The 26,690-nt window shown below is 47.6% G+C and overlaps 1 protein-coding gene across 6 annotated transcripts in view; it reads right to left on the bottom strand.

The window, feature by feature from the left end:
* The window catches only part of SLC52A2 (solute carrier family 52 member 2), a 97,841-nt gene that overhangs the window by 65,509 nt on the left and 5,642 nt on the right, over nucleotides 1-26,690 (bottom strand). The gene's annotated exons all lie outside the window — the stretch shown is intronic.

The raw sequence follows: 26,690 nt of genomic DNA, 5'->3' as shown, positions 1-26,690 counted from the left end.
GTATGTGCACACGTCCGGATTTCTTGCAGAAATTTCCTGAAGAAAACCGGAAATTTTCTGCAAGAAATCCGCATTTTTTTTTTTTGCGTTTTTTTTCCGTTTTTTTCGCGGTTTTTTTAGCATTCTGCAAGCGTAATTAGCTTGCAGAATGCTAAAGTTTTCCAAGCGATCTGTAGCATCACTTGGAAAACTAACTGACAGGTTGGTCACACTTGTCAAACATAGCGTTTGACAAGTGTGACCAACTTTTTACTATAGATGCAGCTTATGCAGCATCTATAGTAAAAGATAGAATGTTTAAAAAAAATTTAAAAAATGGTTATACTCACCTGCAGGCGTCCGTTCCTATAGATGCCGGTGTGGTTCAGGACCTTCCATGACGTCGCGGTCACATGACCGATCTCGACCAATCACAAGACCGTGACGTCATCGCAGGTCCTTCACCGCACACCAGCTATAGAAACCGAAGCGGCAGCATGCAGCGGAGAGGCGGGAAGACTCCGGAGGCCATCGAAGGTGAGTATAGGACTATTTTTTATTTTAATTCTTATTTTTTGACCACTTATATGGTGCCCAGTGCGTGGAGGAGAGTCTCCTCTCCTCCACCCTGGGTACCAACCGCACATAATCTGCTTACTTCCCGCATGGTGTGCACAGCCCCGTGCGGGAAGTAAGCAGATCAATGGACTCCTAGGTGTGCGGAATCCCCGCAATTCCGCATTTTAATTAACATGTTGCTTTTTTTTCCGCGATGCGATTTTTTCGTGGAAAAAATCGCAACATTTGCACAAAAAATGCGGAATACACTGTAAATAATAGGAGGCATATGTTAGCGTTTTTTTTCGCGTTTTTATCACGTTTTTATAGTGAAAAAAACGCTAAAAACCCTGAACGTGTGCACATGGCCTAAATCTCTACCTCGCTGCAGAAATTCTAAGATAGGTGTTATCGGAACATCCCCGGAGCATGTGTCTGTGTAGAAATCTAAGAATTTTCGCCATATTTTGGTGTAAATTTTTGTTGTTGAGTGTTTTCTGCACTGCAGGAGCATATTATTTAGCCCTTCTGAGAACCCTCTTGATAACTGCCTCTCAAGTTCCAGGCCGTCAAATGTAGACTGTCTACTTGAGGATGGAAGAATGGACCCTGAGAGAGTAGATTGGGGATTGAAGGGAGGACCCAAGGGTCTGCAAGGGTCTGATATTGACATGGTCTGCAGCCAAGGGAACCACGGTGGCATAGGCCAGAATGGTGCGATCAGGATTATTCTCGTTTTCTCCTCCCTAATCTTCCTGATGACCAGCGGCAACAGTACTATTGGTGGAAAGGCATACGCTAGTTAGAAAAGGCCATGGAGCTTGAAGGGCATCCACTATTTCCGGATGATCTGTCACGTTCAGGGTGGCAAATCTCTGTACCTGCTTGTTGTTTCTTGTGGCTAAAAAGTCTATTTGAGGAAGATCCCACATGTCCACGATCTTTCTGAATATTTGGTGGTTCAGACACCATTCTCCTCGCCTCAACGTATAGGCGGCTTAGAAAATCTGCTTTTAGATTGTCCTTGCCCTTGATATGAACAGCAGAGAGGGATAGTAAATGACCTTCGGCTAAATTGAAAATTCCTTCTATGGAAGACATCAGGTTTTCTGATCTGATTCTGCCCTGCCTGTTCACATAGGCGACTGTTGCGGTGTTGTCCGACATGATTCTTACGTGTTGCCCTTGAAGCTGTGGGAGATAATGGCGCAGAGCACAACTAACCACATCCAATTCCTTTAGGCTTGACGACCCCTGTAATTCTCTTATATTGCACTGACCCCGTGTGACATTCTTTTCCATATGGGCACCCCATCCCGTGGGGCTAGCATCCATCGTGATTATACAGGAAGGTTGCACCACCCAAGGGACACCGCTAGATAGAGGAGTATCATCTAACCACCACACCAGAGAGGATAAGACTTCAGCGGATAGAGATATTATTCCTCCAAGGTGACCCTGCAAGCATCTCTCATACTGATGAGCGAGAGTACTCGTTACTCGGGTTTTCCCGAGCACGCTCGGGTGATCTCCGAGTATTTATTAGTGTTTGGAGATTAAGTTTTCATCACCGCAACTGAATGATTTGCAGCTACTAGACAGCTTGATTACATGTGGGGATTCCCTAGCAAGAAAGCCATCACCTCCAACATCACCTTGGTGAACACTCGGGGTGCCATAGAGAGACCAAAGGGCATCGGCGTTAACTGGAAGTGGTGGATCTTTCCCACGAAGGACAACGGCACTCCGAGGTATTTTTGATGTTTGACATGTATGGGTAGATGATAGTATGCATCTCCTAGATCCAGGCCAGCCATCATACATCTAGGGAACTGGAGTTTTATGGTGGATCTAATTGACAATAGGCTGCAAATTTCAGACTCAAGAGCCGCCTGTTGTATTGGCGACTTGAGAGATGTCACTATAAATGATCCCCGGGGAATCTGATGGAATTTTAATCTCAGTCCTTCTTTAACTATGTTCAAGATCCAGGTACTTGCCGTTATTGGTTCCCATTTTTTGGGAAAATTTTTTAGTCTGCCTCCTACTGGAGGATCAGGATTATCTGTATCCGCCACCTTTCCGGAAGGAAGATCCTTTAAATATGGCACCTTTTTGCTCGTCTTCCCTTTTGGTCCAACGGTTTTGTCTTTCTGGCATCCCTCTCCTATTAAATGGACTTCTCCTAAATGTCCTCCTATGGAATGGGAGAGATGGATTAGGGAAACCTTTCTTTCTTTCACCTTGGTGAGAATTTCATGTAGGACACTTCCAAAGAGAAACTCACCCTGACACGGGATAGCGCATTGTTTTGATTTAGACTGGGTGTCCCCCTTCCAGCTTTTGAGCCAGAGAGCGTCTTGCATTATTAATCAGGCCCGCCGACCTAGCTGCCAGGCGTAAAGAGTCAGCCAAAGCATCGGCCATAAATGCTGCAGCCCCTCTGATTAACGGAATGGCGGATAGCAGTTTGTCCCTGGACACTTTCTGCTGAACCTGCTGCTCCAGCTGATCAATCCATACCAACATGGACCTAGCCGTACATGTACTGACTATGGCTGGTTTTAACACTCCTGTAGTGGCTTACCATGATCTTTTAAATGAAGATTCTGCTTTGCGCTCAAGTGGATCTGCTAACATACCCGAATCTTCTACTGGTAGAACTGACGGCCTGGAAGTGGAGGCTACAGCTGCGTCTACCTTAGGGACCTTAGACCAGCTCAGTAGCTCCTCGTCACTAAACGGATACTTCCTTTTAGACGATGGGGGAAGGAAGCCCCGCTGATTCTGTTTATCCCATTCCCTTTTGATTAGGGTTTTAACTGCTGGGATTACTGGAAAGGCTCTTTTCCTTTTCTCTCTTGCGGTGTTTGGGCCTCCTTGGTATCTGTGCACCCTATAGTATTCCAAACTGATCTAACTAGGTTGTCGATACTGTCTATGGGGAAGCACGAGCGTCCTTCTACGTTTGATGAAAGAGATGACGAAGATGAATGTGAGGAGTCGGAGGCTCCCTTAACGTCACTGTCAGACTCAGAACTGAGGACCTTTCCTTCCTCTTGCTCCGGTGCTCCTGGGGTACACTGGTCTGGCTCAGGGCCTGCAGCTCTTACCTTATCATCGTGCGGATGTCTACTGATGACACCACAGCCTCCTCCTGCATTGTTTTACTAATACATTCCCGACACAATCTTTTGGGGTAGGAGTCATAGGCCACACTCTTTATGTTTTGTTTTCTGTCGCTTCTTGGTCTGAAAGAAGGGGTATATAGCAAGAGGAGATGTCAGCCTAATAGGTAGAGTCCCAAACACTCACCCAGTGAAGCTTATACCACACTGGTTCTGAAGGGCGAGGTATAGTCTGAGTCCTAGGTGCATTTGCCGTATCACCTGACTCCTGCCTACAGAACCTCTGCTGGATCCAGCACTCTGCGCCTGAGATTCCATCTCTGGTGGGTGCACGTTCTCCAGTGGGGATGACATCTTGGCACACTGTTCTCCCCTGTTTGTCTTTTATCTTTGAATCTGGCGCGGTTCCTGCTGCTGACCCCGCCCCTTCCGGTTTGCCCCAGAAGTATCCATCACTTCCGGGGAAGGAGCGCTCCCTGGGATATTGCCGCTCGATCCCCGGCCGCCCGCTCACTCCATGGAACTGGACCAGATGCTCCCTGCAGTGCCACGTGTGTCGGGGCGGCCTCACCCGGACTCCAACCACATGCTGCGTATTCACATGGTACTGGGCAGCCTTCCCCGGACAGAGCTCCCCCGACACTGCTTCTGGACCGCAGCCCCTGACGTTCCCACAGAAACCACACAGGCGGCGTGCATTGGCCCAGATATCTCTTCTTTTCTTCCGTAGGTGTCCATGCTTCGGTTCCCATAGGAACAGGAAACCAACTGAGGAGGAGAGGTCAACCCCCCCCCCCTTTATTTCTCTAGGTTTCCTGTTCCTATGGGAGGATCCCCCCTCTCTAGTGGGTGCTGTCGTGGCGAAGGGTAAAAATCAGTTATACTGATGAATCAGATCTTCTCAGGAATTCATACCTAAAAGGTAATCTGGCGTGCAATCTATAGATCCAGAATGATTCTGTCACGCTGCAACACTTCCGATAAATGCAAACTCTACTAGATGGCAGCAGAGTTGATAGAGAGCTGAAAGACCTGCTCAGAGCACACCAGCAGAACTGCAGCGAGGCTACCACCAGGTGGCAGCAGAAAAGTCAGACAAGCCGGGTCGATATCAGAGAGTAGCGTAGTACCAAGGAAAATCCCAAACACAGTGTTGGAGGAGCGCCAAAGGTCAGTAAGTGTCCGTAGCATAAGTACCGGAGGGAATAGACAGAATCAGGTCAGAGCCGGGGTGGGAAATGAGGAATGAACAGACACGGGCAAAGAAGGTTAAATGCAGCAGGGCAAATCAGGGTCTCACCAGAGCCAGCTACACATGCCGCAGGCAGGAAATGTAACCGGCACTGAATACAGGTTGCAGCACAGATATATATATATATATATATAAGACCTGACATGGGAATGAGGCTGTGAAAGTTAACCCCTGACATGAGCAGACCGGGAAAGGAGAGAAAAGACCCAAAATCCGGTCTGGATCATGACAGGTTCTCTATTGAGAATTTTCCTCTTAAGGTCCGCACCCCTCTTTGGTTTGAACACTCTTTCAATGCCCATGAATTTTAATGCACTGGTATTACCATTATGCTTGTGGGAAAAATGCTTTGAGACCACTGATGTTTTAAGGGCTGTAGCGCTAGAAGCTTCAGATACGTGTCTTCTAATGCGCTTTTTTAAAGGGCCAGTAGTACATCCTACGTACTGGATGAAACATTCCACACGTTCTATCAAATAGATGACACCTGTGGTGTTGCAATTTATATAGCTACTAGCTGAAGAGCCCGGCGTTGCCCGGGCACATGGTAACTAACTGCGATCCCACTCTCTCCCTCCGTAGCCCCGCTCTCCACTCGCCGTCCTGCTCTCTCCCTCCTAAGCCCAGCTCTCTACCGCCGTCCCAAATTCCCCCTCATCAGCCCCGCTCACTATCCACCGTCCCGCTGTCTCCCTCCTAAGCCCATCTCCACTGGCCATCCCGCTCTATCCCTCTGCAGCCCCGCTCTGTCTCTCGCAGCTCTATTCTCCACCCACGTCCCACACTTTCCCTCTACAACCCCGCTCTCCACCCCCCAGTGGGCAGGGCTAGGTGGAGTGGGCTTGGATGGCTAAATACACACACTCCAATAAGGGTTCTTGCGGCGGGGGAGTCCCAGCAGCGAGGGGTCCGGCGAGGACCCATTGGTAGTACTGCGCAAGGACATGGTACCAGCGGGTGCTATATTGGAATACCTATCACTTGGGAATTCCAATATGGCGGTCGGCGTACTTCCAGTGTGGTGCGGTGGATTGTGGGATTCGAGGACGTTCAGACGGAAGTGGATGACAGGCAATGTAAGGTAATTATATAAATAGATTTACAGAAAAAATTCTGCCCGTAACTGTGGAACTAAAGGTGCGTTTGTTGTGGTCAGCATGTGACCACACTTAAAAAACCTTTATATGAAAGCCAAGTGGGCTGTGGGGAAACATGCGGTTCTTGAAAAAAACTAGGTGAAAGAAGATAATGAGAATAAGCCTAATGTAGGACGTTTCTAGCCGTAAATCTGACATTAGATTCTTTTTAAAGAGTGTTCAAACCAAAGAGGGGTGCGGACTAGTGATGAGCGAGTGTACTCGTTACTCGAGATTTCCCAGCACGCTCGGGTGACCTCCGAGTATTTGTAAGTGCTCAGAGATTTAGTTTTCATCGCCTCAGCTGAAAGATTTACAGCTACTAGCCAGGCTGAATACACGTGGGGGTTGCCTGGTTGCTAGGGAATCCCCACATGTAATCAAGCTGGCTAATAGCTGTAAATCATTCAGCTGCCGGGATGAAAACTAAATCTCCGAGCAGTCATAGATACTCGGAGGACACCAGAGCGTGCTCCGAGGAGTACACTCGCTCGTCACTAGTGAGGACCTTAAGAGGGAAATTCTCAATAGAGAATCATTCTGGATCTGTAGATTGCACACCAGATTACCTTTAGGTATGAATTCCCAACAAGATCTGATTCTTCAGTATAACTGTTTTTTTGGATTTTTCACAATCATCGCAGCACACTGCCCCCCTTCCCCGCTGCGACACATCGCCAGTGAAGTCCTGATGCTGCCCACAACTGGCCCCCGCCGAAGTCGCTGCTGCTAAACCGGATCTAACGAATCCATAATCAGAAACCATAAAAAAAACGGCAAATTTCAAAGTAGGGGGGCTAACCCGTAGCTAACCCCCCACCTAACACCCCTAATATCTCAAGAACGGAAGGAGATCTAACGTTAATTTATGCTGATTAAATTGGATCTAACAAATATTATCAGAATCCATCCAAAAAACGGCAAATTTCAAAGTAGGGCGGGCTAGCTACGGGTTAGCCCCCCCGAAAAATATTGTAAATATCTAATTTTGTAGGGGAGATCTAACATTAGTTTTGGTTGATCACACCGGATCTAACAAAGATCTAACGAATGGAATCATTTTTTACCCAAATTCACAATAAGGGGGGGCTATCCCGGGGGGTGTGAAGACCACTGCACAATGTTCAGTTTGTCTGATTTCTCTCTTTATATTTTTGAGTAAACTGTATTTATTCTATAAACTTCTGACAACATGTCTCCAAGTTCCAAGCAATAAATTTTGTATTTATTTTCTGAAAATGAGAAATGGTCAAAATAACAAAAAAAATGCATTGCTTGTAGACCTCAAATAATGCGAAAAACAAGTTCATAATCATTTATAAACAACAATACTAATGTTTGACCTCAGGAAGAGTTCAGAAATCAATATTGTGTGGAATAACCATGATTGTTAATCCCAGCTTTCCTGCGTCTTGGCAGCTTTCCTCCAGTCTCTCACACGGCTCCTGGTACAATAATGTCAGCAGTTCTTCTTTGTTTGATGGCTTGTGACTATCCATCATCCTCCTGATTACATTCCAGAGGTTTTCAATGGGGTTCAGGTCTGGAGATTGGGCGGCCATGACAGGGGTTTGATGTGGTGGTCTCTTCATTTTTGCCAGAGCTCTATCTACTTGTATAGACCATGACTGAGGCTTGTCGCTGAAACGCGTAGGTTTTTCATATGTGCATCATCTGTACAGTTACCTATACTGGTTGCGCTTTTTCAAATGGTCTAAATAAAAAATAGTTTTTATCCCTCCATTGGGATCATTTTTTCATGGCTGGAGAAGTTTCCTTCATTTTTTTCTAAATTCTGATTAGTGCGCCCGGTCTGTCCATTCGACTGAGGATGGAAGGCAGAGGAAAAGGACATCTCCACCCCCAGTCGAGAACAGAACGCCCTCCAGAACTTAACCAAATTGGGTCCCCGATCTGACACCACATCAGAGGAACCCCGTGAACCTTCACGATCTCATTAACAAAAACCTGAGCAAGATTCCTGGCATTCGGAAGTACCGGTAAAGCGATGAAATGCACCATTTTACTGAACCTATCCACAACCACCAGAACCACAGTCTTGCCTGCCAATACCAGTAGGTCAGGAATAAAATCCATGGACAAGTGTGTCCATGGTCTACTACGAATGGGTAGTGGAAGATGATGACCAGATGGACGGGTGTGTGATACTTTAGAAAGCGCGTGGAGATACTACAAGCAGATACGTGTTCAACCACATCCCGATGCAACCCTGGCCACCAAAAATGATGAGAAAGGAGGTCCGTGGTTGCCTTAACCCTTGGATGACCAGCAATTACAGAGTTATGATGTTCCCTAATTACAGCACAAATCAAACAGTACAAACAACCTTCCCGAAGGGCAGGAGCACCCCCCTGAGCCTCCAATACCTCACCCTCTAGGTCAGGGTGCACGGCCAAGATGACTACCCCCTTCCGCAAAATTGGGGCAGGTCCTCATGGTCACCATCACCAGGGAAGCACCGAGACAAAGCATCAGACTTGGTGTTTTTAACTCCTGGACGGAAAGTGGCAACAAAATTGAATCCAGTAAAGAACAGGGACCACCAGGTTGTGCAGGGTTGGGACATTGAGCCGATTGAAGATATGACAGGTTCTTGTCATTGATAACAGTAATGGGATGGACAGTCCCCTCCAACCAATGTCGCCACTCCTCCAATGCCAATTTAATCTGTGATAGAAATATATATATCATGTATGTGAAAATATAAAACTATGTATGTACAATAAAGTATCAGTATTGATGGAATGTTGTTCTGTCACAGTTGTGTACAGTCCATATTTGGCCTCCTGCGCTCAAAATACTCAGTCTAATTGGGAGCGGCCGCAGCACACACAGGGATATATTTATCCAACCCTAATATTTCCATAACAGAATGGCGCCCAACGGCTCGGATGAAACGCACACGTGGACCCACTACTGACCGGAACCGAAGTTATGGCCGTGGCTTTGGCACAGGGGCAGGAGACTGCGCAGCTCCATAAGTAAGGTAAGAAAATGTTATCATCTTACCTGAAAGTCCCCTGTGCCCAGTCCTTGTCTATGCCTCTTGCCGGTAAGATGTGGTCACGAATTCCCAGGTAGTGTAAAAAATCCGTAGCCACGAATCCACCCTGGGAGGTGTCTGCTGTGGACCGTGTATATGTTTTGTGTAAAATCCGAGAGAGGAAGAAAAAGTGACTTTTGTTTGTGGTTGCTGAGAAACAGACCGCAGGAGGCCAAATCGCTCGATAAGTTATTGCAGGATTCCCGTGCATAGGAGGAACACGCAGAGTTCCGGGGCAGGTAGTCCCATGTTCCAGGCACGGGAAGTGATAACTTAAGAGGGCTACTGCAGATTCCCGTAGTGCCGGCGATCCAGTCAGGACGTCCGGACCGGGGTGGTAGATTTCCCGCTTGTTGTGCTTCTCAAGCACTCAGGTGGCCCGGGCGCAGGTGCGTCCAGTGCGATTGGCAGTAGTCTGTTCCCAGCGCAACCTGCATGTGTCACAGAATTTAAAGGGAACCTGTCACCTGAATTTGGCGGGACCAGTTTTGGGTCATATGGGCGGGGTTTTCGGGTGTTTGATTCACCCTTTCCTTACCCGCTGGCTGCATGCTGGCCGCAATATTGGATTGAAGTTCATTCTCTGTCCTCTGGAGTACACGCCTGCACAAGGCAATATTGCCTTGCACTGGCGTGTACTCCGGAGGACAGAGAATGAACTTCAATCCAATATTGCGGCCAGCATGCAGCCAGCGGGTAAGGAAAGGGTGAATCAAACACCCGAAAACCCCGCCCATATGACCCAAAACTGGTCCCGCCAAATTCAGGTGACAGGTTCCCTTTAAAAGGGCATCTCTCGGATTGTCTATCTGTCTGTTTGTGTCATGTACTATTGCCGCTTTAAGAAGCAGAAATAGTTCTCTTGTCCGAACTTCCTCTTTCTCCGTGCTGTTTAGCAGAGAGATATGCATTGTAAATCAAACTGTCACATTTTTTTTCCGGACTGTTTTCAGCTGCAATGCTGGGTATGTGTAGTTTTTTTTGTGAAGAAGTGAAATTTAAGTTGTATCTATCATTTTTGATGTGACATAAGTGTTTTCAGAAACGTGATTTTAGTGACATTTGATATTATTGCAATGGCATACGTGATATCTAAGAGGAAGTGTGTCTCTGACTGCATTTGAGCGCAGAGATTCTAAAGGAAAAAAAAAGAGAAAAGCCGTTTTAATTTTTAATTTTTTTTTTACTCTCTTAAAGGGTCTTTTTCTTTTTGCGGCATTTTAAAGTTTTTTAATTAAGTTTTCCTCAATCTTCAATCTCTTTACCTTTTTATTTTTTATTTATTTATTTTTGAAAAAAAAGTTTTTTTTCTCTTGTATCAAAGTTTTGAGTTTTTGGTTGTGAACTAAGTTTTTGACGGTTTTTCTTATCGTTTTGAGTTTTTCTTAGTGTTTTATATACTCATTTTTAGAAGTTTTTTTTAGTACTGTTTTCTTTTCTCATTTTTGTGTGTTTTTCATTTTCATTTTTTGCTTTTGCCATGGGGAACAAAGTGGCCGAGCAACAGGAAAGTCTTTTTACTTCCTGATGAGAAAACAGCCCCTAGATAGTGGCAGGACACGAAGGTGTTAAGTATGTGAAGATTTTGGAAGGTATAAAGTACGTGAAATTCATTAGAATGGCAGATTTCAAGCTGCGGAGTGGCATGACGTAGAAAGGAAAATAAGGGAAGTTACAGTAGCTGATGTTAGATTGCTGAATACTAATACATGGTATGAAGTGGCAGCAGAGCTTACATCGTTTAGGTGGTACAGAAAGTTATGTGAGCAAACCAGGAAGTGATTTTTGTGGGTATGAGACGGGAGAATCTGCGCAGTCTGCTTTTAGCAGAATCCATGGTATAGGTAGTTATTTTTGCACAGTATGTGGTGCGCCCCGTCTCTCCCTACAGGGAGAAGGCATAATTGCTCCTCTCTATTATTCTTGTTGTGCTCCTCTATCCTCTTTTTTCCTCTGTCAGTCTTTTCTCTCCGCATTCTCTCTTTCCTTTCCTCTCCACTCCCCCACCACACCTTTTCTCTCTCTCTCTTCCCCTCCTTCTCCACCCTCCATTTTCTTCTCACCCTCCACTCCCCTCCTTCTCTCTCCTCTCTTCACCACTCCTCTCTCTCCACCTTTCTCCTCTCTCCTCTCTCTCTACTCCTTTGTCTCACTCCTCAACCCCTCCCCCTTCTTCTTCCTCTTTTTTCCTCCTTGTTGCCGGCTGGGCCAACGCCCAATTCAAACAATATGGTGCTTGCAGCACAAGGTTCCCTTTCCATGTCCCTGGCACAGTCTAGCCATTGCCATTTGTGATATCGGGGAGAGAAGGTGAAAGCCCCCCCTACAGTGGGCAGCCCCAGACATATCAGGCAGCAGTCAGCTCAGCCCTGGGTGCAGAGGGGGGAGGAATGATATCAGAACGAGCTCACTGACAGATCCTCCGTTACCTCATTTCACAGTCAACAATATTGTAACCCTTAAGGTTTTACATGAACTTTGATATCACCATGTATTGATAATGTACAGCTTCAGCACCGGTCAGAGCTGCCTACATCCACATTCACACCAACATGAAACTATAATCCTAATCCATCATAGCTTCAGCAAGGGGGGAGACATCCTCACATAAAAAAGCAACTTCTAAGTCCAAAATCAGTCAGTGTACGACCCCAGTACAAGCCATCACAACTATTCCTCTGATGAAGATGAAGAGGGAACATCATACATGCTGTCTAGTACTAGAAAAGAAACCCACAGGCACCAAGAATGCAGGGGCAGATAGAGGCACCACCATTACACTATGTGCACTGCACTTCAAGTCAGATGACAATCTTCCAGACCCAGGGATGCATCCCATGCCATTTTACCGAAGAATGTAGCAGAAGCAGCAAACATATGCAGCCAGCTGGAATGATCTCTGGGCCATGAATGAAAATAGAAGCAGGTGATGCACTCTGGCCAATCATGAAGGAACAATTCAAACTTCCAGCAGAATCAGACGTACACGCTTGGGAGTCAGGGCCACAGCTAATTGAACAGCTCAGAGAGTGGGCCAAAGGCAGATTGGCAGGACAAGCCATGACATGAGCCAAGATAAGACAGAGTCTGTAAAGAAGTTTCATTGCAGAGTAATGCAAGTATTCCAAGACTTGGGCTTCACCATTCATGACCAGATACACAGGCCTTTGGGCATGGACTGAGACAGCCAATCAGGAAACCACTGATAGTGGCTAGGCCTAGGAACAGTTCAATAGCAGTGGACTGACCCAGAAAAAATGTTTTATGTGCGCCTAGGAGACTGTTTATTGCTAATTGTTGCCAAAACTGCCACCATTATAGCACCACAAAGAGCACAAAGAAGGAAACGGGTGCCGTGCTGCTGAGAACACCAGAAGGGGAGCCAGAGGTGAAGACGCTGCAAAGTGCCGACCAACACACCACCAGAGGAACCGCTGCAGACTCCAGAGAGGAGACACCGACCTCAATAAGGTTAGCAAAGGGGAGAAGCTATGTCGGAGCAGGAGGAAGAAGTGATGGCAGATGCAGCCACAGCCCCTGTAACGCCCCAAGACCTTGGGTTGGATGCAGCCGCCGGTCTCATGGCACCCCGGGCCTCGTCACGAATGCACCTGCAGGCCCCGTCTTACCACCGCAGCTTCAATCAGCAGGCCGGACCCCGCTGCCGCTACAGTACCCATCATGCCGTTGTCCACAGTAGCCAAAGGGATTGAGTCCCAACCAGGGGTGCAGAAGACAGCCCCTCTCATGGTGACCACTGACCTGAAAGCGCAACCACCCTACAAAGACAGAAAAAGTGTCAAGTGTTACATCTGTGGCAAGTTTGGCCATTTCCAGAACCAGTGCAAAGCACTCACGCCCCCGAAGAGACTGGACCCATGCAATCCAAGAGTTGGTCCAGAGAAACAGGTCAAGGAGGAAGTGCAGAAAGCAGTGAAGTACCCCGTCCATAGGACAGAGGCAAGCAAGCCAGGTCTGCAAGACACTACGCTCCTGACATGTAAAACTTCATCTGCAAGACCAGTACCTCAAATTACCCTTAAAATGGATGGCGTTGTCAGATCCAAAGTGGTGCAGCCAGAAGTGTGATGACACCTGTGGAACTCGCTGATCCCACCTGCCTATCAGAATCCTCTGTGTCTCGCATGGGCATTGATGGTCAAGTCAGACATTCTCAGCTTACAAAGCCACTGAGCGTGTGCACTCAGCCAGGACACTCTATCCTGTCCCAGTTTGTGGTGTAAAGGACCTGCCACTCAACCTACTGGGAGCGAACCTACTGCAGAAGCTGAAGGCAACCACAGTGTTCCAGGAAGATGGGACAGTGACACTTTCTTCATCCCTGACCCGAGAAGAGTCATGCTGGCGGCCCTACAAGAACATTAAACAATCGATGAGGCCTACCCAAGGAGGTACTGGATGTAGTACCAGAAAGTCTATGGTCTAAGGGACCCCAGCACATGAGAAAACCTCAAGTTGCCCCAGTACGGGTGTCACTCAAGCCATGAACCCCGTACCCTCGTAAGGCCCAGGCCAGGCCTAGAGTCAAGCTGCCTCTGACCAACTGAAGGTCTACCGGGAAATAGGAATCATTGTTCCTCGCACATCGCCTTGCAATACCCCGCTTTTCCCCATCAAGAAAAAGACTGTAAAAGGAGAGCCAGCCAAGTTCAGAATGGTATATAACCTGAGAGCTGTGAATGACGCCACGGTGTTTGAAACTGCAATTATGCCGAATCCGCACACTCTGCTCTCAAATGTGTCTGCCACAGCAAAAGTGTTCACAGTGACCGACCTGGCTAAGGTTTTCTCCAGTGTTCCCCCTTCATCCGGAAGACCAGTTCCTGTTTGCCTTAATGCACCAGAGGGGACACCACACATGGACAGTGATGCCACAGTGGGCCCAGAACAGCCCTTCACAGTTCACCAAAGCAATGTCCACAGTTCTCACCAACTGAGTCACAGAACAAGCAGAAGTAACCCTGCTACAATACATGGACAATCTACTCCTTTGTGCAGTTGACTTTGACACGTGTAAAGCCCATTCCTTGTATCTCCTACTCTACCTGGCGGAGCAGCACTGCAAGATCTCAAAGAACAAAGTCCAGTGGTGTCTGAAGCAAGTTACGTTCCAGAGACACTGTATTGCTCACCAGGCGAAACACCTGACAGATGACCGGAAGACCACAGTGGAGAAGATGGTCCCTCCGACAACTCCAAAGGTGCTACAGGCCTTCCTTGGTCTAGTTTCATATTGCAGAGCCTGGATCCCTGATGCTTCCGTCCTAATGCAGCCTCTGTGTGAATACGTCAGTGTGACCCCGTTCCTCCAGACAGATGTGGCCTTCAGTTCGTTCAAGAAGTTAAAAGGCTCTGTAGTCTCAGCGCCAGCACTAGGCCTATCTGACTACAAGAAGCCATTCCGTCTCTACTTGATGAGAAAAGAAGGCCTTGCTACTGGAGTCCTGACACAGCTTCAGGGGGGAAAGCAGAGACTTTCGGACCACTTTTCAGCTTGCCTGGATCCAGTTGCAAGGGAAGCCTCTTCCTCCCGCATGAGAGCAGCAGTTGCAGCACACGCCCTCCTGGACAGGACTACTGACATCAGTGGAAAAACCATTGGAAATCCTGGCTCTGCATGACATCTCAGCAATCCTCAACCAAACCCAGCTAAAACATCTCTCCACCGCCAGGCATCTTCGCCTCCAGTGCTCTCTACTCCTGCCCAACAATGTCACCATCTCCAAATGCACAGTCCTCAATTCGCCCACTCTACTCCCACTCCCAAGGGGGGATACAGATACGGATCCTCAGATAAAAAGTCTGATCAAAATCTGCATGATACCTTCTGCAGGGATCTGAATTTGCTCCGGACGGATGACCATGATTGCTTCAGCATCATGCAACAGGAAACAGCAGGACTACCCAAGGTGGCAGAAGAGCCACTGACCAACCCAGAGTTGATCCTCTATGTGGATGGCTCCAGATTTGCAGATGATGAAGGAAGATTCCACACGGGAGGTGCAGCGACCAGCAATCAAGAGATCCTGTGGTCCAGAAGTCTGCCGCCCAGTCTGTCAGCCCAGGAAGCAGAACTGATAGCGCTGATGAAGGCCTACCAGATGGCAGAAGACAAGACTGAGAAAATGTATACCGATTCAAGGTACTTGCATGGCATAGCACACGACTTCGGACCCATCTGGGCTGCAAGGGACTTCATAACAGCCAGCGGAACAACCGTGAAGCATCAATGGAGCCATTAAGGACCTGCTGAACACACTTCAACTTCCAAAAGTGGTGACAATGCTAAAAGTCAAAGCGCATGGAAAACTGAACACAGTAGGGGCACGAGGCAACAACATGGCGGATATGGCAGCCAAAGAAACAGTCAAGGAAAGACAATATGGACAAGTGGAAGAGGTCGTAGAGCCGGACGGCTACTACAGGACGGCTGAAGACAGGAAACCTGACAAGATGACATCCTGGGATCTGCTCAAAAAAGTTGCAAGAGCAAGCCCCAAAGGACAAGAAGGAATGCTGGATGCAGAAGTGAGCAACACATGAAGAAGGAAGGGTATACTAAATGGACTACAAACCCTGTTTACCCCGAAGCATGTACCCTATGGTGGTCCAGTGGGCACATGGGCCCACACACAGATTAAAGACACAGATGAATGATCCGATTGGTGCTTACTGGTTCACTCCAGAAATCTCCACCCTAACAGCCAAGTTCATAAACAGCTGTCTGACCTGTGGCAAATGCAACCCTGGAAGAATCAAGAAAGTTCCCACTCATCAACTTGCCAGACCACTGTACCCCTTCCAGAGGATCCAGATAGACCACATCCAGATGCCGCCAAGTGGAGGATTCGAATATGCCCTTGTGGTCGCGGACGTGTTCTCAGGATGGCCAGAAGCTTTCCCAGTGAGGAACCAGTCAGCAAAGACTACTGCAAAGAAGCTACTCTCAGAGACGAGATATGCAGCTATGGGGTCCCAGAAGTGATAGAGAGTGACCAGGGACCTGCATTCACAGCAAACCTCACATGAGAGATCTAGTCAGCAGTAGGGTCAGACTTAGGCCTACACACTCCCAATCACACTACTCAGTGTTAGGCACACTCCCAGAGGCCCAGAAAAGCTGTCACCACGTGAAATTTTGTTTGTGTCTAGTCCCAGGTTAGGGGTATATTTTCCCTCAGCAGCTGACTATGTAATATGATATTTTGTCTGCTTATGTAATTGAAATCACCAAGAAACTTGCTAACATCCATTCTCGAGTTTTTTTCTTCATTGCCAGATCCAGATTCAGTGTCCGGTATGCACTCCTAGAAGCCAGGAGACTGGGTGTTGGTGAAAAAGCTTGTAAGGAGAACACCACTCGATCCCAGATTTGATGGTCCTGTTCAAGTGCTGCTGATGACACCAAACTCTGTGAAACTGGAGGGAAGACTCGCTTGGATCCACTCATCGCATCGCAAGAAAGCTCCCCTACCAGAAGATGACACCCAAGCCAGAATGATGTCGTGGATGCCCTGCCTGACCGAACAGATGACCTACCTGATAAAGACTACACATCGCTCACTACACATGCTATTGACTAAGAGACTGATTGCAACGAACCCCCGTTAGGGACAGATCTCCTGACCGCCCATTTGCGAAAAGTCTGTATGGAGTGGGGCACAGGCGTTAGGCTTGTGTCAGTTCGCCAACAGCACAAAAGAGTTGCAGCGCTTTGGGACAGGAGGCTAGGATTAGGGCAAGTGATATCTAAGGGGGGCTTGTGATAGAAATATATATATCATGTAGATCTCACTTGCATGTATACTCCTCTATAATCAAATATATACTTATATGCTCACAGCTAATATATATATTATAATCAATGGTTTAAAATGGCTGACACGAACTGAACTGATATAAGCCTGATATAACCCAGACAGATCATATGGGGTTTTCCACCCCTAAAAGCAGAAGAGAGTCAGATGTTTGGTGACTGCTGGTCAGGTGTCTCCACTTTGTCCTAGACAGAGAACTCGAGTTTAGTTGCTTGATCAGCAGTCATATGAGCATTAATCACAATATTCCATATATGTTTAGATAACCAATGACAGAAGAGCTAGACAATATGATAATTAACTAACCACCCCTGACAACCCCTAACCACTCCTTTCTATGTGAAAATATAAAACTATGTATGTACAATAAAGTATCAGTATTGATGGAATGTTGTTCTGTCACAGTTGTGTAATTGGGAGCGGCCGCAGCACACACAGGGATATATTTATCCAACCCTAATATTTCCATAACAAATCGCCAAAAGCTCCCTATTACCCCCGCCATCATTTCTCTCAGCCGAGGATAATTTTTGGGAAAACATGGCGCGTGGACGACATTTATCAGAGGACGGACCCTGAGACAACACAGCCCTTACCCCCACCTCTGACGCATCCACTTCTACGATAAAAGGTTCACAAACATCGGGTTGACTGAGTAAAGGTGCAGTGTCAAAATAACTAACGAGGAAAAGGCCTGCTGAGCAGCATCCAACCATTTAGAGAAACCAGAACACTTCCTTGTCATGGCAGTAAGGGGTTTCACCATTACCAAATAATTTTGAATAAAGTTCTGGCAAAACTTAGTAAAACCCAGAAAGTGCTGTAATGCCTTCAGATTCTTGGGACTGTCCCAATCAAGCACAGAACGAACCAGCTCCGGATGCATTTGAAAACCTGAAAATGACAACAGGTACCACAAAAACGGCCCCTCCTGGACAGCGTAAACACATTTTTCTAGTTTGGCATAAAGATTGCTATCCCCTAATATCTGAATCACCTGTCTAACATGGCCCTGATGTGTCTCCAAATCAGGTGAATAAACCATATCATCCAGATAGACCACCACAAACGTGCACATCAAATGATGGAAAATATAATTTATGAAATGCTGGAACACCGCCGATGCATTGGCCAGATCGAAAGGCATGACCAGACTCTTGAAATGTCCCTCAGGGGTATTGAATGCCATCTTCCATTCATCCCCTTCCCCGATTCTAAGCAGGTTGTAGGCCCCCCCCTTAAATCCAACGTTGAGAAAACCTTAGCTCCCACCACCCGGTTGAATAAATCAGGAATCAGAGGAAGAGGATATGGATCTCATATGGTAATTAGATTCAATTCCCAAAATCTAAACAGGGATGAAGACCGCCATCTTTCTTTTTCACGAAAAAAACCCTTCCACCACGGGCGAAGATGAAGGTCTGATATATCCCTTCTCAAGACTCAGTAATAAAATTTTTTGTGTCTTGTCTCTCAGGACAGGACAGATTGTACAGTCTGGGCCATTTAGCTCCAGGAGTCAGGTTAATAGGACAGTCATATGCCCGATGGAAGGGGGGGCAAATCCTGACATTATTTCTCAGAAAATACGTCTCCAAAGCCTGACAAAACCCTGGTAAGATCCCCGTAGATACTGCAGGAAGGTCGGTTTCACACGTCAGTGGCTCCGGTACGTGTGGTGACAGTTTTCTCATGTACCAGAGACACTGACTCACGTAGACACATTAAAATCAATGTGTCTCTGCACGTCAGTGTGTTTTCACGGACCGTGTGTCCGTGTGCAAAACATGGAGACATGTCAGTGTTCGTGGGAGCGCACGGATCACATGGACCTATTAAAGTCAATGGGTCCGTGTAAAATACGTACCGCACACGGATGCTGTCCGTGTGCCGTGCAGGAGACAGCGCTACAGTAAGCGCTGTCCCCCCAGCTTGTGGTGCTGAAGCCGCCATTCATTTCTTCTTTCCAGCAGCATTCGCTGGAGAGAAGGAATGAAAAAGCATTAAGCTACTTACGGGTAGCGGCATTTTTCGGAGGCCCATGACAGCACTACGAGAGAGGGGATCCGCCCTTCAGGAACAGGAAACCTACAGATACAAAAGGGCAGCACCTCTCCCCATGCATCAGTTGTATATTAGAGCCTGAGAGGACTAATGCGGTTAGTAGCACACAAGTATACATTATATACAGTTTATATACCAAATCAATCAATTTAAATATAACTAGAAATCACACGTGAGATCTATATGTCTCATTAAAGGAAGTGCAGCCCCCACGTGAATAGGGAGGGAACTAAGGGTGCTGTCATGGGCCTCCGAAAAATGCCGCTACCCGTAAGTAGCTTAATGCTTTATTCGGACTCCCATGACAGCACTACGAGAGAATTAAAGAGATGTAAAACTACCTTAGGGAGGGACTATAGCTTGCAGCACCCTTAACCCGAAGGTGAGATCAGAGGAGCACCCCAAGTCCAACCGATGTCCAACCGATAGTGTTTAAAAAAGGTGGAAGGGGATGACCATGTGGCCGCCTGACATATTTGGTCGATTGATACTCCAGATCTCTCCGCCCAGGATGTAGCCATGGCCCGGGTGGAATGCGCCCTCAGATTCTGCGGAGCCGGACCTCCACCTGTAGTATAAGCCAGGGAGATAGCCTCCCTAATCCACTTCGCTAGTGTGTACTTCGAAACTCTAAGCCCTTTCCTAGGACCTTGGAAGGATAAAAATAACGCATCCTCTCTCTTCCAAGCGTCAGTGACTGTGATATATTCTAACAGGCATCTTCTAACATCTAACGTATGGAGTAGTTCTTCCTTAGTATTAGAGGGATTAGGGAGAAATGATGGTAACACTATCTCCTGTGATCTGTGAAAATGTGAGGCCACTTTTGGCAGATAGGCTGGGTCCGGTTTGAGGACTACTCTGTCCTGTAGAAACTCTGTATAAGGGGAGAGTCTAGAGAGCGCCTGTATGTCCCCAACCCTACGAGCAGATGTTATTGCTACTAAAAATGCTGTTTTGAGGGACAACAATTTAACTGAGGCTAAATGTAAGGGCTCAAATGGTTCTCTAGTCAAGGCTGAAAGGACTAGGTTGAGATCCCAAGGTACCGACCTGTTCTTGTGTATAGGTCTAGCTCTACTAGAAGCTTTTATAAACCTTGATACCCAATAATTATTAGCAATGTTACAAGAAAACAGGGCTTCTAGGGCTGAGACTTGTACTTTTAACGTACTAGTAGATAGATTTAGCTCTAATCCCTTCTGCAGGAATTCTAAAATTTGGTTAATTGGTAACCCTTCTTCGATTCTAAAATCTGAAGAGGCCAAGAACTTCCTCCAGGTTCTAGAGTAGATCTTTGTTGTTATATTTTTTCTACTCTTCATAAGGGTATCAATTAAATTTGGGGAAAAACCTCTTTTTTAACAATGACCTCTCAAACACCATGCCGTCAAATGGAGTCCCTTCACCTGAGGATGGGTGATCGGACCTTGATGGAGTAAATTTGGAATGTCCAGAGTACCCAGGGGTCTTTCACCAACATGGTCCTGAGTCAAGCGAACCAAGCCCTCTTGGGCCAGAAAGGGGCGACCAGTATGACCCTGGCTTGGTCCTCCCTTATCTTCCTGACCACAAGAGGTAATAGGCCCAGCGGGGGGAACGCATAAGCCAATTGGAAGTCCCATTTGATCAGGAAAGCATCCACTGCCAACGGATTCTCCCTGGGATTCAGGGAACAGAACTTTTTTGTTTTTCTGTTGTCCCTGGTGGCAAACAGGTCCACCTCTGGATGACCCCACATGTGGACAATCTGACTGAAGATGTTCCTGTTCAGGGACCATTCTCCTTGTTTTAAGGTGTTGCGGCTTAGAAAGTCCGCTTTTATGTTTTCTTTCCCCTTTTAATGCAGAGCAGTTAAAGATAGTAAATTGCTCTCTGCTGTCTGGAGAAGGCGGTCCGCTACTTCCATCAGAGATTCGGAGTGTGTTCCACCCTGGTGGTTTACGTAGGCTACTGCCACCTGGTTGTTGGAGAGGATCTTGACATGGTGACCCTGTAGATACACGAGGAGTTCCTTAACTGCCAAATTAATAGCCATTAACTCTCTCTGATTAGAAGAGGCTGATGTTTGAGGGTCCCATAGCCCTTGAACTACGATGTCACCCATGTGTGCCCCCCACCCCGTAGGGTTGGCGTCTGTTGTAATTACACGAGTCACATGCGTTACCCAGGGAACTCCTGCCGACAGATTGTCTTCTACTAGCCACCATCTGAGAGATGTAAGCACTACCGGACTTAACATCACCTGACCCTGCAAGGACCCCTGTAAGGCTCTATCATTATCCAGAACCTCAAACTGTAAAGGTCTGGTATGGTATTGGGCCCAACGGACGGCAGGAATGCACGAAGTTAGGGATCCTAACAGTGACATGGCCTGTCTAAGGGTCATGGATGGTTTATTAATCGCCTTTAACACCTGTTGTTGAATGTGGAGCAATTTATCAGGTGGCAGACAGCATTGTTGGGTCTCTGAATTTAATAACAGTCCGAGGAATCTCTGAATTTTTAGGGGCTGTAAACGGGATTTGTCGTAATTTATAATCCAGCCCAGACGTTCTAGTTTGGCTATGGCTGTCTTTGCTTGTGAAAGGCAATGATCTGCTGAATTTCCTACAATAAGAAAATCATCCAGATAAGGCATTATGAGGATATTGGATTCCCGCAAATATGCCATAACCTCAGCGACTACTTTAGTAAACACTCTAGGTGCTGCTGAAATGCCGAAGGGAAGGGCTCTAAATTGAAAATGACGAACAATTCCCTCTATAGACACCGCCACCCTCAGGAACCTCTGGAAGTTCTCATGGATAGGTATATGATAGTTGTAGATCTTAAGATCTACAACTACCATAAAGCAGTGTTTGAACAACATCTTTATTGTAGAACTGATAGACTCCATTTTGAAGGTTTTATTAACCAGGTACTCATTAAGGGATTTAAGATTAATGATAGTTCTAAATGACTTATCTGGTTTTTGAATCAGAAATAAAGGAGAGTAGAACCCTCTTCCTCTTTCTGAATCTGGAATCTCAATCAGCACCTTTTTAAGACATAGATTCACGACTTCAGCTTCCAAAGCTGTCTGTTCAACAGAGGAGGAACGTAAGGGGGTTAATTTAAATTTATCGCGAGGCCAATGGTTAAACTCCAGTCTCAGACCGTCTGATATAATGCCTCGGACCCAGTCACTATTAGTGATGTCAGACCATGCGGAAGAGAAGGCTGCCAATCTCCCTCCCACAGGGATTGCTAGTCATTGGTCTGACTTTTTACGTTCTTTTGAGGAACGGCGAAACATGTAGCCCGTACCTCTCCTGCGTCTATCCTCCCACCTAAAATTATCTCTATAGAGGGTGAGGATACGCGTTTTCTTCCGCGACCAAATCTCCTCCTGTTGAAAGGGCGACGGTAAGATGCAGATGTTAAGTTGGGGAACTTCTTCTTGTCATCCCCTGCTTTCTCAAGCAACTCATCCAGAGTTGGTCCAAAGAGATATTCCCCTTTGCATGGGATGGCGCAGAGCTTGGATCTTGATTGAATGTCCCCAGACCAACACTTTAACCACAAGGCTCTACGAGCCGCATTGGAAAGACCTGCTGCCCTGGCCGCCATTCTGACTGAGTCAACCGAAGCGTCCGACAGGAAGGCCGCAGCATCTTGAATTACGGGGAGCGCATTTAGGATTGTATTCCTAGACGCGCCTTCCTTAAGTTGTGACTCCAACTGATCCAGCCAGACCATTAGCGATCTAGCTGTACATGTTGCGGCCACTGCTGGTCTCAACGATCCGGCCGCCATCTCCCAGGTACCTTTAAGGAAGGTGTCCGCCTTCCTATCAAGAGGATCTTTAAGGGACCCCATATCCTCAAATGGTAGTGAGGCTTTTTTTGATGCCTTCGCCACTGCAGCATCTAATTTAGGGGCCTTGTCCCAGGTAACCACTGTTGCATCATCAAAGGGGTATCTGCGCTTCAATGCTGGCGGTAATGAGCCTTTCTTTTCAGGTTTCTTCCACTCTCGTAGAATTAAATCCTGAATCTTATCGTTCACCGGAAAGGATCTACGTTTTTTATGATCCAACCCACTGAACATAATCTCTTGCCTTGAAGGCTGAGTTTTAGGCTCTTCCAGGCCCATTGTGCCTCTGACTGACTTAACTAGTTTGTCAACCCGATCCAGAGGTAGGCAGAATCGGCCAGAGTCCTCTTCAGATGAAGAGGAAGAGGGAATAGAGGCATAAGAACCTTCTTCTCTTTCTTCCTCCGAAGAATCAGACACCAGGGGAGACTTATACTTTGAACCACCCGCCTGGGATAGGGAACGCAGAGATTCCCTTACTTCCATGCGGATCATCTCCTTTAAGCTGGTCGCATTGGCAGATTCTTCCGCTACCTAGGGGAGGACAACAAGGGTGGTAACCTCTAACCGACCTGATGTCACTCAACCCCCACCACTCCTGTAGACCTCACCGTCTGCTGTATACAGGTGGCGCATAATTTTTTGGGTAAGAATCTGGTAAGTTGGTCCGGCAGAGGGCGCACTCTTTATGTTTCGTCTTGCCTGAACTTTTCTTCCCCTAAAATGACAAAGTATAAGGGGCCCCATCACTGAGTGAACATTCACGTAGATCACTTACCAGTGCACGCCAAGAACAGGTACCGGAATACGAGGGGGTTCTTTGCTAGTCGAAGCTCTGGATCCCTGCTTGGATGAGCTTTTACGACCAGACTGGTCACTCCCGACATGCTCCTTTCCTTTGGGCTTTTGTCGCACTTCCTCCAGCAGCAGAGGTTGCTGCTCACCATCACTTTCCTCCATGATGAGAATGTGACCAAAAGCAGGGTTCTAAATCCAACACCTGCTTAAATTCCCCCCGGAATCCGGTCAGCAGACTGCCAGGCACCATCCCATTGGTCCCTGCTATTCAGGCTGCAGCTGGATGGTCAGCGGGTGCTGTGATGAATCCGGCGTTCAGGGTCCGATGGGCGTCGCCATCTTAGGTCGACTGCGCATGTGCAGTCATCCCGTGACCCGGAAGCGCTCACCGACTCCGCCCCCGACGTCACCGCTGCCCGGAAACGCCGGGAACGGATAGGAGCGCTCCGGACGGCCTCCAACTCCTGACGCCGGCACACCGCAAACCCCGCTATACCGCTGCCCAGCCTGAAGGGACGGCCATACATACCTGTGCCGGCGCTGATGGAGGCAAGAAGATCCACCGGATTCTGCTCCCTGCTGCCAAAACGCCACCGACATGCAGTGCAGCCTGGACCACCGTGGCGTCTCCAGGGACTCCCGCACCGGCCGAGGTAGGAGACCCCCTCGCTACCTGATTCGGCCGGCCGGCCTGGGTCCTATAGGATCTTTATCTGTAGGAATCTGTCCCTCCAGGAACAGGAAACCAACTGATGCATGGGGAGAGGTGCCGCCCTTTTGTATCTGTAGGTTTCCTGTTCCTGAAGGGCGGATCCCCTCTCTCGTAGTGCTGTCATGGGAGTCCGAATAAATCATTGTTTTTTAAAAAATTTTGTGTGTTTAAAATAAAGATCCTTGTCACCACCCCCCTCCCACCCCTGGGCGCCCGCCCGCTGGAAATAAAATACTCACCCAGCTCCCTCGATGCTTCCTCTCAGCTCCGCAGCTTGTCCTGTATGAGCGGTCAGGGGGTGGGAGGGGGGTGGTGACAGGGATCTTTACTTTAAACACAAAAAAAATTAAAAAAACAATGATTTTTCATTCCTTCTCTCCAGCTAACTCTTCAGCACCAGATGCAGGGGACAGCGCTTATCTCTAGTGCTGTCTCCTGCACGGTCCTTGTGGTACCCAGTCGGCACACGGGCGGCACACGGCTGCCGCCCGTGTGCCACACTGATGTGCCACGTGAGCACACGGACACGCATAACTCTGGTACAGATTTTTCCGGTACCGGAATTATCTGGACGTGTGGGACAGGCCGAAGGGTAATGTTTAGGCCATTATCATGGCAGTAATCTCCCCACTCCACAATCTCTCTGGATTGCCAATCCACCGTCGGATTATGCTTCACCAACCAGGGCAAACCCAGAACAAAAGGAGTGTGGAGACGTCCATTACCTCATAATGAAAAGCCCCCACCCTCAGTCTTATGCACAATCTGCCTCGGGGGTCTCCGTGTAAGTGGTGCTGAGTCTATGGCGTAAATAGGAATAGGTTCAGCTAAGGTCGAGCAAGCAAGCCCATGAATTCTAGAAAACTCCGCATCCACCATACTGACTCCAGCTCCACTGTCTACACAGAAATTCTCTCAGTCCTACTCTCTAGCACCACCTCTGCTGTCAGGACAAACCGAGAATTGCAGGTTGTAGTTGAGCCTACCCATTGATTATTAAACTACAGACTCCCAAGGGTCAATCGAGTCTCTTTTTGTCTGGGAATGGAAGGACAGGCTTCAATAAAATGTCCCTTCCTCCCACAAAAAAAACAAACACATGCCCTTTTCCTTGTGAATGTCAGGGGAGGAAAAACATAACAAAAAAACCTCTGACACTTGTTAAGTGTACGGCTGGTGTTAGTGTCAAGCTGGTGAAGGATAAGCAAGTGCACAACAACGGGAAAAGGGAAGGGGAGCCCAAATACTGGGGAAGTGGAACCCCCTCCCCCCTCCCGGCAGATCTAAAATCACCCTGTTTACCCTAAACATCCCTATATAGGTTCTGCACCTATCGCTGAGCAGGAACCTAATCCCTGCCTGACCCTAACAAAAGGCCATACATAGGGAGGGATGGGGTATGCACTGGTCAGTCCCCAATAAACCTAATGACAGTAAGGGTAGAGGGATGGGGGGGGGGGCGCTTAGCTTGAGAAGACAACTGAGATGTCACCCTGCAATCCTCCAAGGGTCCTCAGGGAAGACACTAACCAACTGCTAGAACTTCCAACAGGCAATTATGAGCTAACACAAGCGTCATGCTGCAGCAACTGAATCTATTTAGACCTTCAGCACAGGTGTGTGATCAGCAGCAGAAGGTGGTGGTAGCTATTGGGTCCTAGAGAGAGAAGGATATCGCTCCATAACAGAGATGCAAAAATCAAGGATGTGCTTGATCTAAAAGCAAAGACTTCTACAGCCAGATCCAGGATGACTGTGTCACACCTGACACACCCATGACACGGACAGAGGGAAAGACAGGCGGCCAGAAAAACAGAGGGCCGGATGGACAGACGGATAGGAAAACAGAGGGCAGTATGGACAGACGGATAGGAAAACAGAGGGCTGGATGGACAGGCGGACAGGAAAACAGAGGGCCGGACAGACAGAAGGAGGAAGGAACAAGGAGGACAGACAGAGGGATTGACAGTTGGACAGAAAAACAGAGGCTAGATGGACAAATGGACGAAGGTTGGACGGAGGGCGGGATAGGCGGACAGGAAACCAGAGTACCAGACAGAAGAAGGGACAGGTGGACAGGAAAACAAAGAGCCGGATGGACAGACAGGGGAAGGACGGACAGAGGGACATGCGGACAGAAAAACAGTGGCAGACGGACAGACGGAGAAAGGAAAAAACAGAGGGCCAAACAGACAGACAAGAAAACAGAGGGCCAAACAGACAGACAAGAAAACAGAGGGCCAAACAGACAGACAAGAAAACAGAGGGCCAGACAGACAGACAAGAAAACAGAGGGCCAGACA

This window comes from Ranitomeya variabilis, chromosome 6, assembly GCF_051348905.1.
Source record: "Ranitomeya variabilis isolate aRanVar5 chromosome 6, aRanVar5.hap1, whole genome shotgun sequence".
NCBI lineage: Eukaryota > Metazoa > Chordata > Amphibia > Anura > Dendrobatidae > Ranitomeya > Ranitomeya variabilis.
Note: the sequence above shows the minus strand (reverse complement) of the source record. Positions and strands in the feature narration are given on the sequence as shown.